This window comes from Perna viridis, chromosome 11 (assembly GCF_037379345.1).
Source record: "Perna viridis isolate PV_CMFRI_1.1 ecotype Kerala chromosome 11, ASM3737934v1, whole genome shotgun sequence".
NCBI lineage: Eukaryota > Metazoa > Mollusca > Bivalvia > Mytilida > Mytilidae > Perna > Perna viridis.
This window is the reverse complement of record NC_142455.1, coordinates 37,448,720-37,461,461: the sequence shown is the minus strand read 5'-3', so window position 1 is coordinate 37,461,461 and position 12,742 is coordinate 37,448,720. Positions and strand designations below refer to the sequence as shown.

At 33.2% G+C, this 12,742-nt stretch overlaps 1 long non-coding RNA gene across 3 annotated transcripts in view; it reads right to left on the bottom strand.

The window, feature by feature from the left end:
- The window catches only part of LOC148603965 (uncharacterized), a 31,791-nt gene extending 28,318 nt beyond the window's left edge, over positions 1-3,473 (bottom strand). For 2 of the 3 annotated variants that reach the window (XR_015916307.1, XR_015916308.1), the window contains exon 1: positions 2,904-3,473. This is a non-coding gene — a long non-coding RNA (uncharacterized LOC148603965). The remainder of the gene's footprint in view (positions 1-2,903) is intronic. The other variant, XR_015916309.1, reaches the window with a different exon arrangement.
- Between the last annotated feature and the right edge of the window lie 9,269 nt (positions 3,474-12,742).

The following is a 12,742-nucleotide window of genomic DNA, read 5'->3' as shown; positions in this document are numbered from 1 at the left end:
ACCAATAATTCAGGTAAAATAACTTAAAAAATTTAAGCACTTTGTTTAATTAGGGAACTTTCTCTCAAAGGGGCAAAACTTAGTTCGGCATTAATTATACATGTACATATGTACATGTAATACAGTATTATACTATTACACTGTATACTACTATTAACTGAATTGGGGCTTTTAAATGCAGAGTGACCACTCTTAATAAGTCACGCTCCTTGGCAATATTCAGGCAGATACATGTATTAAGAAAAAAATCAAATGCATTATTTCAACAGCACACCAAGACCTCAATATTGATTTTAAATAGGTAAAAAATAGATTATTAGTTTATAATAACATTGTCATTGAAGTTTGGCAATTTTTTTGCTATTTAGTATTATGAACCATCCGGAAAGTTGAAAATTATAAACTAACATTTGGACATTTACTGCCTGCCTGACCAAAACATTTAGCTACACATATATTTTTATAAGCATTAAGTTCCATCAACCATTAAATAAAACCATGCTACATGGAGAATAGGAAAATGTGTGAACTTTCAAATGTAATGGTATTAATGCTGACAATCAAAAGTCTTTCCCCTTTTGCAAGCATCGACATTTAAATGTCATTGTCTTAAAAAAAAAAAGTAAAGAAATTAGGAAAAATAAAAAGGTTTGCATAACCACTGATCATACACATAGGTTTTAGAGCATGTTCACTAGTAGAAAAAATGAAACATTGTTCTTTACATTATTTCAAATAAGTCTCTGAGGACAGTTAAACAAATTATACTTTAATTTGAAATCCTATTGATTATACATGTACATGTAGACTTACAGCAATAGAATATACTACTGAGTAGTGTTCCCAGTTAGCCTACAATAGGAACACCATTAAGACCTTCACATCAAAAAGATAGTATCATACAAAATGTAGTATCATTTATGCAATCCATAACTTTCCTAAAACTGTGTGGGAAACCATCGCTCGACAGCTTTCCAAATACAAGTAGATGTGTAATTTGGCGAGTTCCAAGTTAAGTTAACCAGCCAACGGCTTATTTAGTTAAACATTCCTTAATATTATAATTAAATATATGTTCCATACATATTAAGAAGTTAAGCTTGAATATGTTAAGTAAATTTTGCACTATTTTATTGACTTGTAAAGCATTGTTACGATATGCAATTTTAATCTCCAGTAAACAGGATGTGCCAAAACCTACACAACGGTCCTGATCTCGTTTTAGTAGTCAAACGAAATTATCTTGGTAATTTATGAAATGTTAATTTGCAAATTAGTTGTTTATTGTCAAAATAAAATTGAACAACAAGCAAATGATAAATATTTTCTTGTTTCATAATGATGAATCTGTTGAAATATAATTTTATTTCTAAAATATGAGTTCAGAAATGGAGTACTTTAAGTACTTGAAAAACTTCAACGGGAGGGAATATTCGAAAATGGAAAAGATTTTGATAAATTTAGAAATAAATGAAAAGATAGTTGAAGAAAGAAAAAGAAAGGCAGAAAATTGTCAAATAAAAGAGAAAATAGATGATATTAAAGACAAAAAACCAAAAAGAATTTGGCTAGTTGAATTTCTATTAAAGATCAATATTCCACTAGCCAGTATGGCAAGTTGTGAAAAAAATGGTTTCCCAAACTGCAAAAGATCACCAGGTGTTCTATGGTAGTTATGTAGGAAATATTGGTATAATGTGGGGCAGATTTTCCCTCAAGAGCTATTTTAATTTCTCATTAACATATCTAAATTTGTACTGAAATCAGAACTGGTCAATTTTAACTAGTGTTTAAGGTGTTACAACATTCCCATACTCTGAAAAACAGCAAAACAGAGGTCCTATTCCACGCCCCATTATTCAGACTATTTTGCCTGCTTTGAACACTATTTTTTTTTCAAAGAAAGCGTTCCAGCCACCCGTGACACTTAGTTTGGTAAACAGGAAATAATTATTGAAATAATGAAGCCGAGTTCATTGAGTTTTTTTAAGGGACACTGTTCATTCAGAATCAGATAACAGTTCATTGATTTGTCAAGGGTTCTGACCAAATTCAAACATCATTTTATCAAGTCAGTGCACTGTTGTTGTCTTGAAAATAGAACCAATAGAAGAAATATGCAGTGGTCAGTAAGAGAATGTCTTGAGTTGAAGACATGACACTTAAAAAAATCAAGTTACTAGGATTAAAATACACGTATTATAATAATCACTACATTCTGAAGTACAGATAATCATGACATTCATCAAGGCATTTGTTGAGACATTTTCCAAGAATTTACTGTGAAGATGTTGGTAATGTTGTCATAATTGATGCTACTACTGATGTTGCCAGTATCACATACATTTCAAAAAACTTTTGATTTAATTTTAGACAGTACAATCTGTAACTGGATCGAGAACATTATTTGACTCACAAAACTGAGGATCAAACCCTAAACTGCTCAGCGGCAACCCAATTTGGCAGAATTAATCCTTTATTTAGGTCAATTAACTTATTATTTTAATCTAACTACCTTCTACAACAAAGGTACATGTAGGCGGTCCTGCAACACAATCTAAACAACCAGAACTAATAGAGCATTAGTATAGAACACGTTCTAAACAGGTACAGTGCCAGATTCATAATGGAGATCTTTATTAAAAGACATATTGCAGGAAAAATCATTAGCTTACGACCAAAAATAGGGCGAAGTTGTTTAGGTTAACTTCCATCAAATCCAATTTGTGTAAAGGGGAGAGGAGGGCGTTACAGACCAGTACAGTTGATCAAATATTTCATACCAGTCAATTGCTAGCCTTTCATCAGTTTTAGAAGAATCAAATTATGTGTGTGGACGACCGTATCTACTCAATGAAAGACATCATTTATGTCGAATAATCACCATGTGCTATAATACTTACGATGCGGTGACACCTAGGAAAATGCAGAATAGTCGTTGAATTTGACGAAGTACGCTCAATGTCCTAGATGCAGTTGATTCAAATAAAAATCTGGCAATAAATCGCGACATTTCAATATCAAACAGTCTCTCAATAAATCAAAATTTCACGCAGACTTCAGAGCAATTGATAGGCAGGTGCTCTCCGAAACATGGCCGCTTCAAAGCTTCGCGGTTGGGCGGAGTTATGTTAGCAGACGAATTATTCTAAATCATGCATAAACATCACACTTTAGTCATGTTTTTTCAAAGAGAATAAATTTCAGCGCTCAATTTTTACAATATAGGCTAATTTTTATTAATTTTCCTTCAACGGTAAAATTGTGTTACTATTTTATACTGTTCCCGCCGTTCAATGTATCGACGCCATATTGTGAATACTAATGAGTTGAGGGGGAAGACAATGTCATAATTGTCATATTTCATACTGTAGGCAGAAAATGACTTAACTATCCTGCGTCTGTTTCAAAGATTTTTTAGCTATTTTTCATAAACAATGTCTGAGTTGGTTATGGCTGGGTAATTTTTTTTTTTTTTTTTTTTTTTTTGCTTTTCTTGATTATCCACAATTCCTAATCCTGTTTTCAATACAGCATGTCCTTGCAAATCAATACTTGAGAAGGGGTTGTCAATCTTTGTCCTTGATCTCTGATCCAGCAACTCTGCTGCATTTTGAGGCAAGACGTGGTCCTCTAAGGGCGTAATTGCAGTTTTTTAGGGTTTCTTTTTTACACAACTCCCATATGTGTTGTAAACATGGTATGTCCCATGTCTTGAGATACCAAGGAAAGGCTGATTTTTCTGGGATATGGATGGGTTACCCTGTTTTGAAGGGGCTTCGGAAGACTTCATATACATAGCCTTCTTGTATATTTCATTTACCACTTTTTGCCATGGTTGTTGATTATCATTTCGCAAGTCTCGGAAGGACTCATCATAATAATGGAAAGCGTCGTTTAAGCGTGACTCAACTATTTTCCAAATGATACTCGAATTAATTTGAGACTTCCATTGGAATTTTTTTTTAAATATATTGCCATAAAAATAAAAAAAAATGTAAAAGGCCTCAGTCCAATCCAAGAAGGACAATGATTCTTTTGACTTAAATTAATTCAAACGATTTTGTACAGAAAATTGACCTAGTGTCACTGTTACTGCCCAAGAGTTATTCTCAAGTGAAGATAAATAATTAAAATCACCACACCACATTATATAGATCTAGGTTCTCGGTAAAAATGATAGCTTTAAGGCAAATGTTCGTTTACAGGCGCGGATCAAAGGACTGGCAAGTCGGGCGAATGCCCCCTAAATTTGTAGAAAAGTTTCACCCTTTAATATTGTTTGTCTTGCTTTGCACGGCGTTTGATTCAATTAACGCCTCCATCCCCCCCTCCTCCCACCCCCGCCCCAAACTTGAACCCTGGATCCGATCCTGGCTTATATTACACTCTGGTTATAATAAACTACAACACGAGGTCCATCAACTCGGGAGAAAATTTCACCAATAATTACTATGTTAAACCCAATCATAAGTATGAATAGTTAGAAAAAGCAAAAGCAATGAAACTGTTGACCACCTCATTTACTGGATTAAACGAGAGATCGTTGTCACCAACTTGAATGAACAGGATGTATGGTGGAGATGAATAATTGTAGAGACCTGGTCGCTTGTGAATTAACAAGTAAGGCCTCTTTGGCAACCAAAGTAAATATCGAATGCAGTATGATAAAGTCTTAAATTAGAATGATAAGTGGAATAACGACCAAAATTTCCCAATCTACGTATGTTGTTACGTCCTATAATTGCAACTTGATAAACCAAGTTCCTAATGCATATTTCCGGAAGAGATATATTTCGCACACATGCAGTCTAAATATAACTTCTTCACATGAAACGGCAGCAACTATTAGATAACAGGCATAACGTATTTCTCGTGCTACAACATCACTAATTCAAATAAAATCATGAAAAAAGTGCACTGTATACCGAACCCATGCATCTATCGTCAAATTTCACAACATAGTACATATAATTTGACATATGTTTACAAACAGCGTCATCCAAAGACAATTAAAGTTTGAAGAATCCGGCACAAAAATGAAGCCACACGTACGCTCAAATATGTTCCTTGAGTCACATTGTCAGATACAATGTTAAAAATTCACCTGTAATTAAATCAGACTTCCACTTGATGGAGATAAATTGTAACTTTTCTTGTTGGTCAAACAAAAAAATGACCAAATATCTCAGTCATGGGGTCACCATAGGGGAAACATTGGCCATATAAATCATTTAATTTTCAACTGTAAACTGTATCATACTGAACAAACTCTATTTTGTCTACTTAACACACGTAATTGCCAATCACTGAAAATTACTTTACAGCTACTGAACGCACTGTATTGACTTTCAAGTGGAAAACTGAACATACTAAACGCTTTACTGATAACAATGAACAAGATTTGAATAAAACGCACTGAATTTGCACTGAATCACTAGATAACACGGAACATATTTTTGTTCATAAAATTAGTATATATTCAGAGCATTTTTGCCGTTTCTGTTAAATGTTGGCTTATGCAGAGTTGTTGCAAGTCATGCCCATTACAGGCAAAAGACGAAAGGAAAACAATGACAAGATGAACAAATCAGTTTGCATGGTGCTTATGGATACACCGTAACGCCCCTGGAGTTCACGATGACAACCATAAATTTTCTATAGTGATTATTCAATCTTGTAAAAACATATCCCTCTTACAGAGCCCTAAATGTAAGAAGCCTCCTCAAACCATGCCAATCACTTAAGGTCGGAATATACAGAATTCTTGAACATTTGTTTGCCTGATAACAAAAATGTAACTGTATGCTAGAGTGATTGCAAATTATCCAGAAGTTTATTCGAAAAGTTCGTATGAAAAGTTCGACAGAATGATACATAAACTCGTGATATCACAATACATTTATGTCAAACGTTTCAACGATTCCCTGTATTTTGAAAACAAAAATCAATATCAAAATATAAATAAACGGACAATAGCACACGATCATACTGCATTTGAATAGGAAAACAAACAAGTAATAGAAAATAATTTAGGCAGTAACTAAGGCTTATTCGAAAAGGATAAAACTATGACCGTTTTCCTTTCCTCTTTTGCCTACCCCGGATTTGACTTTTTATGAGCAAATCGGCGGTTATTCCAAGGAAAGCAGAGGACGCTTACCCTACCGGTGCACCTGGTCCATGCTCTCAGTTTTTAGTTGAGTCCGATTTGCTCATTTGCTTTTGTACTTTGTGTTTGATTTTAGTTACTTTATGTTCTTTATTGTGTATTTCTATTTTCCATGTCTGATCTTTATCCCTGGATTACATTATTTTGATTATCGCTATGGCCTTGGTTTTCTTGATTACTCTTAAAGAAAACATATGTTTGCATTAACTTTGGATCGCTCGTAGAAGTCTTACATAGAAACAAGTACACAGTTTATCTGTCCTTCTGGTATGATTTATGATATACCTTGTTTTCAACCCGCATGGGAAAAATTTGGATTTATATTTTATACGATGAAGACATAACTTTTTTTTAGGATTAACCTGGTCGAGAACTCCTATGTCAGTTAACTGCTAGTAGTCCTTTGTTTGTAAATTTGTGTAACGTATAATAAGTTTCTTCTATTTCTGTTTTAACAAAGTACTCAGACATTTTTAACTTTTTTAAACTGTATTTGTTTTGTGTTAAGTATTGTATTTTTTTTCCATAGTAGCCAGATTTAAATTGGAAAAGATTGTGGTTACTTTATATTTCTTTAAAGCTGTCGCATTTATTGCGCCTGTCACAAGTCAGGAATTTCAGGCATCTGTATAATTGTCTGTTTTCACTTTCAATTTACTTAAATGTTGCTGGAGTATATAAGGGCGGCTATTTCGTTATACCTGCGTATAATATATGTTTTGTAGCCTGCCCTATGATATGAGGGTTTTTCGGCGTTCATTGAAGAACCAAAGGGGCCCTGAGCTGACATTTTTCATACAGGTGGTGTTGTTTCTTTGACATGTTCATCATTTTCATTCTTGTGATATAAACCGGTTGTTTGTTATCAAACGTTATTGGAATAATATCCCTTTAAATATCATCAGCTTCTCAACTATTTCGCACTAGTTTAGCTCATGGACGATGAAAAGTCTGTAGCTTCTATCACAACGTATTCTTGTTTATTGTTTATACATTCAACATGTTAGATAATATTGATGAGAAAATCGCCCAATATTTCGACATTTGTTATATAATGGGTTGGTTCAACATGTAATGCAATTACGAATAATTCTGTATATTCCAACATTAAGAACGCCACTGCAAATTCAAAATTTTATGCTTCTGTTAGTAAGTGATTTGAATCTGGGTAGCCCATTTAATTTGATTCTCCAATCCAATTCGATAATCGTATGAACCATGGTTTCATGAAAGAGTAAACAAGGGCATCAAAATTCTAGCGGAAATCAAGAGAATGTTATTCAGGGAATGAGACCAGGAAGGGAAAACCCACACACACACACAAAAGAAAATGAATAAACCAAAATAATGCATACGAAGGAACAAAAGTATATGAGCAACTCCACATAAAAAATGGAAGCATGTGACCCAGGTACACCGGTAAGCGTCCTCTGCATTCTTGAAAAATCTCCATTTATTTTGCTCTATTATTACAGAATTTAATCAGAATACCATCGGATGAGAGCGCAAAAATTACACAGAGACACCTTTCATTTTTGGCATGTTTTTATTTATTACCATGACCAAATTCATGCGTTTTCATATATATCGCTTATTATACTCTTCGTTTTATTGTGTATGATTTATTATCTAAATCTAATACTTTCCTTTCATGAGCGTTTATGGTTGTATTATCAACTTGGTTTTGTATACTTATGGCAAGACAAAGTATCAATATTCGGTTTGTGCCTTCCTTTTCAGCAGCTGAAAAACAGCATAATGGCAGCTTCATTTGCGAATACTTATATATGTGCGATTGAGAGCCAAACAAGTCTCGGGAAATATTCCTAAGGTGCGATAATTAAACACAAATTGAATCATAGCTTTTCAAAGATAGTGTTGGTCGTAATAGTCTGCAAAATGGCGCCCAGATATTTACGAAAATAAAGTGATCAATATTACCTATAATTCTGCAGTCATAAAAATTGCAAAACGAAAACGAAACAAAACGAATCGGAAATGACTGATAAAAGAAAGAATTAAATCAAAACAAGTCGATAAAATAAATCAAATCGTGATAAAAACATTATAAAAACGGTACCAACCGAAACAGAATGAAGCAAAATTAAATTGGATAAACGAAATATTTTCAGACGTTTTGCTAATTATAAGAACCATAATGTGTACCACTGCCAGATAATTCGAACCAAAGACAGTTCAGACCATGACAACCAATTTAATTAATTAAGTTATTTTAATTAATATTTCATCGGGACGTTAAAAGGTTTCACCTTCATCGTATTATGTTAATTATGAATATCTCTCCATTCAGACATCATTTACTTTAAATCATGATGTTTTGTTAAATTGAATAATATCGCCCAAGTAAGTATTTGACTGCACCACTCTATAACTCGTGTCGGGAGCTTCATTACTGTTGTAAGGTTATTTTCTAGATTATTCTCACTTGCAATATGACGGTTGCTACCGATGGAGTAGAACAAACTTATTTAAATTGCTCCAAATTGGACGCTTCTTTTTTTGCCTATATTTTTTTTAATCATAGACTATCTATGGCGCCAATTATAATTCATTAATGAATATATGGACTTGCTGTCGGATACTAGATAACACCTACTTTCAATATGAAAACATCCGCTGGTATGCTTACACTTTCGAAGCACTTGAGCCGACTCCCGATATTATTGCAGGAGTTCATTTGTTACCTCTTTATTTTGTGTAAGGCAGTACGGTTATACAGTAAGGTCAATCCTGAAGCTTTGGTCTCATTTTGTTGAAATAAAGCTGTTTTGAAGCAGTCCTCACAGCAATTCAAAGTGTTTTATTATAAAAAAGCACATAGGTGAAACAATGGAAAAAAACACCATTTTCGATTCATATTCTAACGTATTTTGTTCCAAAAGTTCGTGCGAAAAATGGATGTTATAGAAATAAGCAACCTGATGTTTCGGAGAGAATATAATACGACAGGGGACTGAAACCTTCCGGATACCATTCTTCCTTCAAATTACATCGGTGAGGCTGAAATTTAAGAAAATCATGGATGTTTCCCAGAACTTATGACCAGGTATAAGAAGGTTTCGTTTTACTTTCTTTTCTGCATAACAATACTTATTTACACAGAAAGAGTTTGTTGGTTTATCCATCTTATTCATTATAAGCCAAAAAAGTAGCATTTTGTACTTAAATTGAACAAACTTGTTTGCTAAGGACTTTCAGGTTGTTATAAACAAATAAGTCTTCCAAATATACAGAAGACGTTTACAAAATGCTGGAATTTTTACTCCACAATATATTTTTCCAATGTTGAGGACGCGTTTTTCAGCAAACGGTCGGCATTCAAATGGGAAGTAATTGTGCTCCTTTACCTGCTGACGTACTTCTTCACTCTTATGAGGCTGACTTTATTGCTGATCTGATCCAAAAGAAAGAAAATCGTTTAGATAGACCGTTTAATGTCAGTTTCCGCTATATAGAAGTATTATCTTTAAACAATCCTAATTTCGGGGATCGCATCTACCCCAAAGAACTTGAGATAAAGGACACTACAGAAACTGTGAAGTCAGCCTCATATCTTGACCTACACTTAGAAATCGATGGTAAAGAAAAACTATTGACCAAACTTTACGACAAACGTGATGACTTTTCATTCAAAATAGTCAACTTTATTTTCATCTGTCGCAATATCCCTTCAGCACCTGCATATGGAGTGTTCATATTACAACTCACACGTTATGCCAGAGCTTGCCGAAACAACTTTTTGTATCGCGCTAGCACTCTAGCAAATATGCTTCTTCTGGAACAGGGTTATGTTGCTATAAGATTGAAGTCATCGCTACAGAAGTTTTATGGTCGTCATCATGAACTAGTGGATCGTTACGGTGTAGCCATCTGCACCATGAAAACTGATTTATTCAACGGGACATAGTTTTCCTTTCCTTTTCTCGTTTGTCTGCCCCGGATCTGACTTTTTATTAGCAACTCGGTGGCTGTTTCTAGAAAAAACATAGGACGACTTACCTACCGGTGCACCCGATCCATGTTCCCAATTTTTAGTGGAGTCCGAGTTGCTCATTTACTTTTCTTACTTTGTATGTATGATTTTCATTACTTTAAGTTCTTTGTTGTGTATGTCTGTTTTCCATGTCTGGTCTTTGTCCCTGGATTACATTCTTTTGATTACCGCTATAACCTTGGTTCCCTTGATTACTCTTTCAATAGCAGCATGCATGTGGCACTCCATTTACACTGTTATCTTATTATTTGTATGGAGATGCCATCTTCTATATATCATTGATGTTGGTCAATTAAAAAAACAAGTAACATTAAACTCGGATGAATTAATTGAAAATCAAATATGCATGACAAATAAAGAAGACTAGTATTACATGTACATGTATAATGCATGTGTAAAATACATGTATCCTTGTTAAGTCATTTTTGTTATTTTTTTATATAATGAAGTAATTATTGACTTATAGTGCCATATTATCAGAATTTAAATAACATGGCCTATTTATCTTTTATTCTACATTCGATATCTGATATTTTTTTTTATATGTTATTTAAAATAGTTTATCAGAACATATTTTTCGTAACATATAACATTTTGTTCGAAGTAATGTTCAAAAACATAGATCCAAAATCATTACAGTGGTATGTTACTTAAACATTTCAAAAACATTTTAATAAACAATTTTGAAAACCTTTGTCAAACTTAAACGGTAAAATGTTTCAAAAACGTTATCAAAACAGTTTGAAAAAAAAATCAAAAGGTTTTAAAAAGATTTTAAAATGTTCTGTTAATAATGTTTTAGCAAACTACCACTCAACTCGAGATAAAATATTTCGAAAAAGGTTCGTGCTACCTAGGTATCCGCAAATCCATGTTGGGTTTCGCGAATCTTCTTTCGCCAGGTTGTTTATCACGAACTGGCTCTTAACTGTACATCTCCTAGTGATGTCTTGCGATTTCAATATCAATTTTTCTTTAATATAACTGTACATGGCACATGCATGTGCGTTGCATCTGTTGGGCGGATAAACCATTTAAAGGTTTGAGATTACTACCAGAACCTCTTCATAGGTGAAAACAAAGTATTCGATGCTTGACTGAAATTTAAGAAGAAAAAAAACAAAAAACAAAAAACAAAAAAAAAAAAAAGAAAAACAAACAATTTTTCATAGAAAAGGTACACTATAATATATGACTTTTGTATGAACAACTCGACGGGTGTTTGTAGAAAAGCAGAGGACGCACCCCACACCGGTGCATCTGGTCCATGCTCCCAGTTTTAAAGAAGTCCGAGTTGCTCATGTTATTTTATTACTTCGTATGTATGATTTTAGTTACTTTATATTCTTTGTTGTGTATGTCTGTTTTCCATGTCTGGTCTTTGTCCATGGATTACATTCTTTTGATTACTGCTATAACCTTGGTTCCCTTGATTACTCTTTCAAGAGAAACGATGATATTTTTTATTCATTGTAAATTAAAAAAAAACTGCTCAGAAAACGTCTTAACTCTCTGTTTCCCGTTTGCGGTGTTTGAAATCCAACTGTTGAAGTTAAAATGGGAACGCAAGAACTTTAAGACTTCATGTACATTTATGTGTATACATTTTCCATAAAACTTCTCGAATTCATGCTGATGATAGAACAATCGGCCGACCAGAATTTATACCGTATACCATAAGACTTTCATATGGAAAGGACACAATTCATTCATTTACACATAAGAAGCTATCTTTCGTTCGATAGATGATTTAATGTTCAACATTATACATTGAAAAACTATTTTTCAAGAACGAATTAAAAAAAAAATGTTAAAATTGTTACCCCAATTCCTAGAAAACTAGTCTCAGTATCAAACATTATTCTCATTCACAGAATACCGACACCGTAAAACTCATATTTCCTTTATTAATAATAAAGAAATTGACGTACAATATTCAATAAATTAAGACGCTTAGATTTTTTTTTTTTTTTTTTTTTTTTTTTTTGTTTTTTGGGGGGTGGGTTACATTTACAATAAAATCGTAAAAAGTGGAATTTTCAGAATTTCTTAATTTCTTCTATACCACTCGTCATTTCCTTTCTCTCTTTAAAGAAAATCATAGATCACGTTTGTGTGGATAAATTACATTAATATTTTGTCTTAGCTTCAACATCAGCCCAGAGAAGATACTTTTCTTAATCAAGTTAGGTTACAAATTTTCACCTCTACACATGGAAAAAAATACCTCAACATGAAGTAAAATGTTAATTTTCGGCATATTAACTATGTAAAATAGACATGTTGGGTACTTCTATTTTAACTCTCGTTATATCCAACATACCTTCTGATTTCAAGCGCTTATTCTTTTTTAGTTTCAATATGACAATAATAAGTTTATTATAAAAAGTGGAATTTCCGGAATTTCTTATTTTATTCCATTTCACTTATAGTTGGCAATTTTTTTTTCCGAAAACGGTACTTAAAACAAGGTTTCGTATATATGAATACAATTATATAGTGTTTCAGCTTTCTAATGAGCCCAAGTAATAAATATTTAAACTTTTCATATTCCA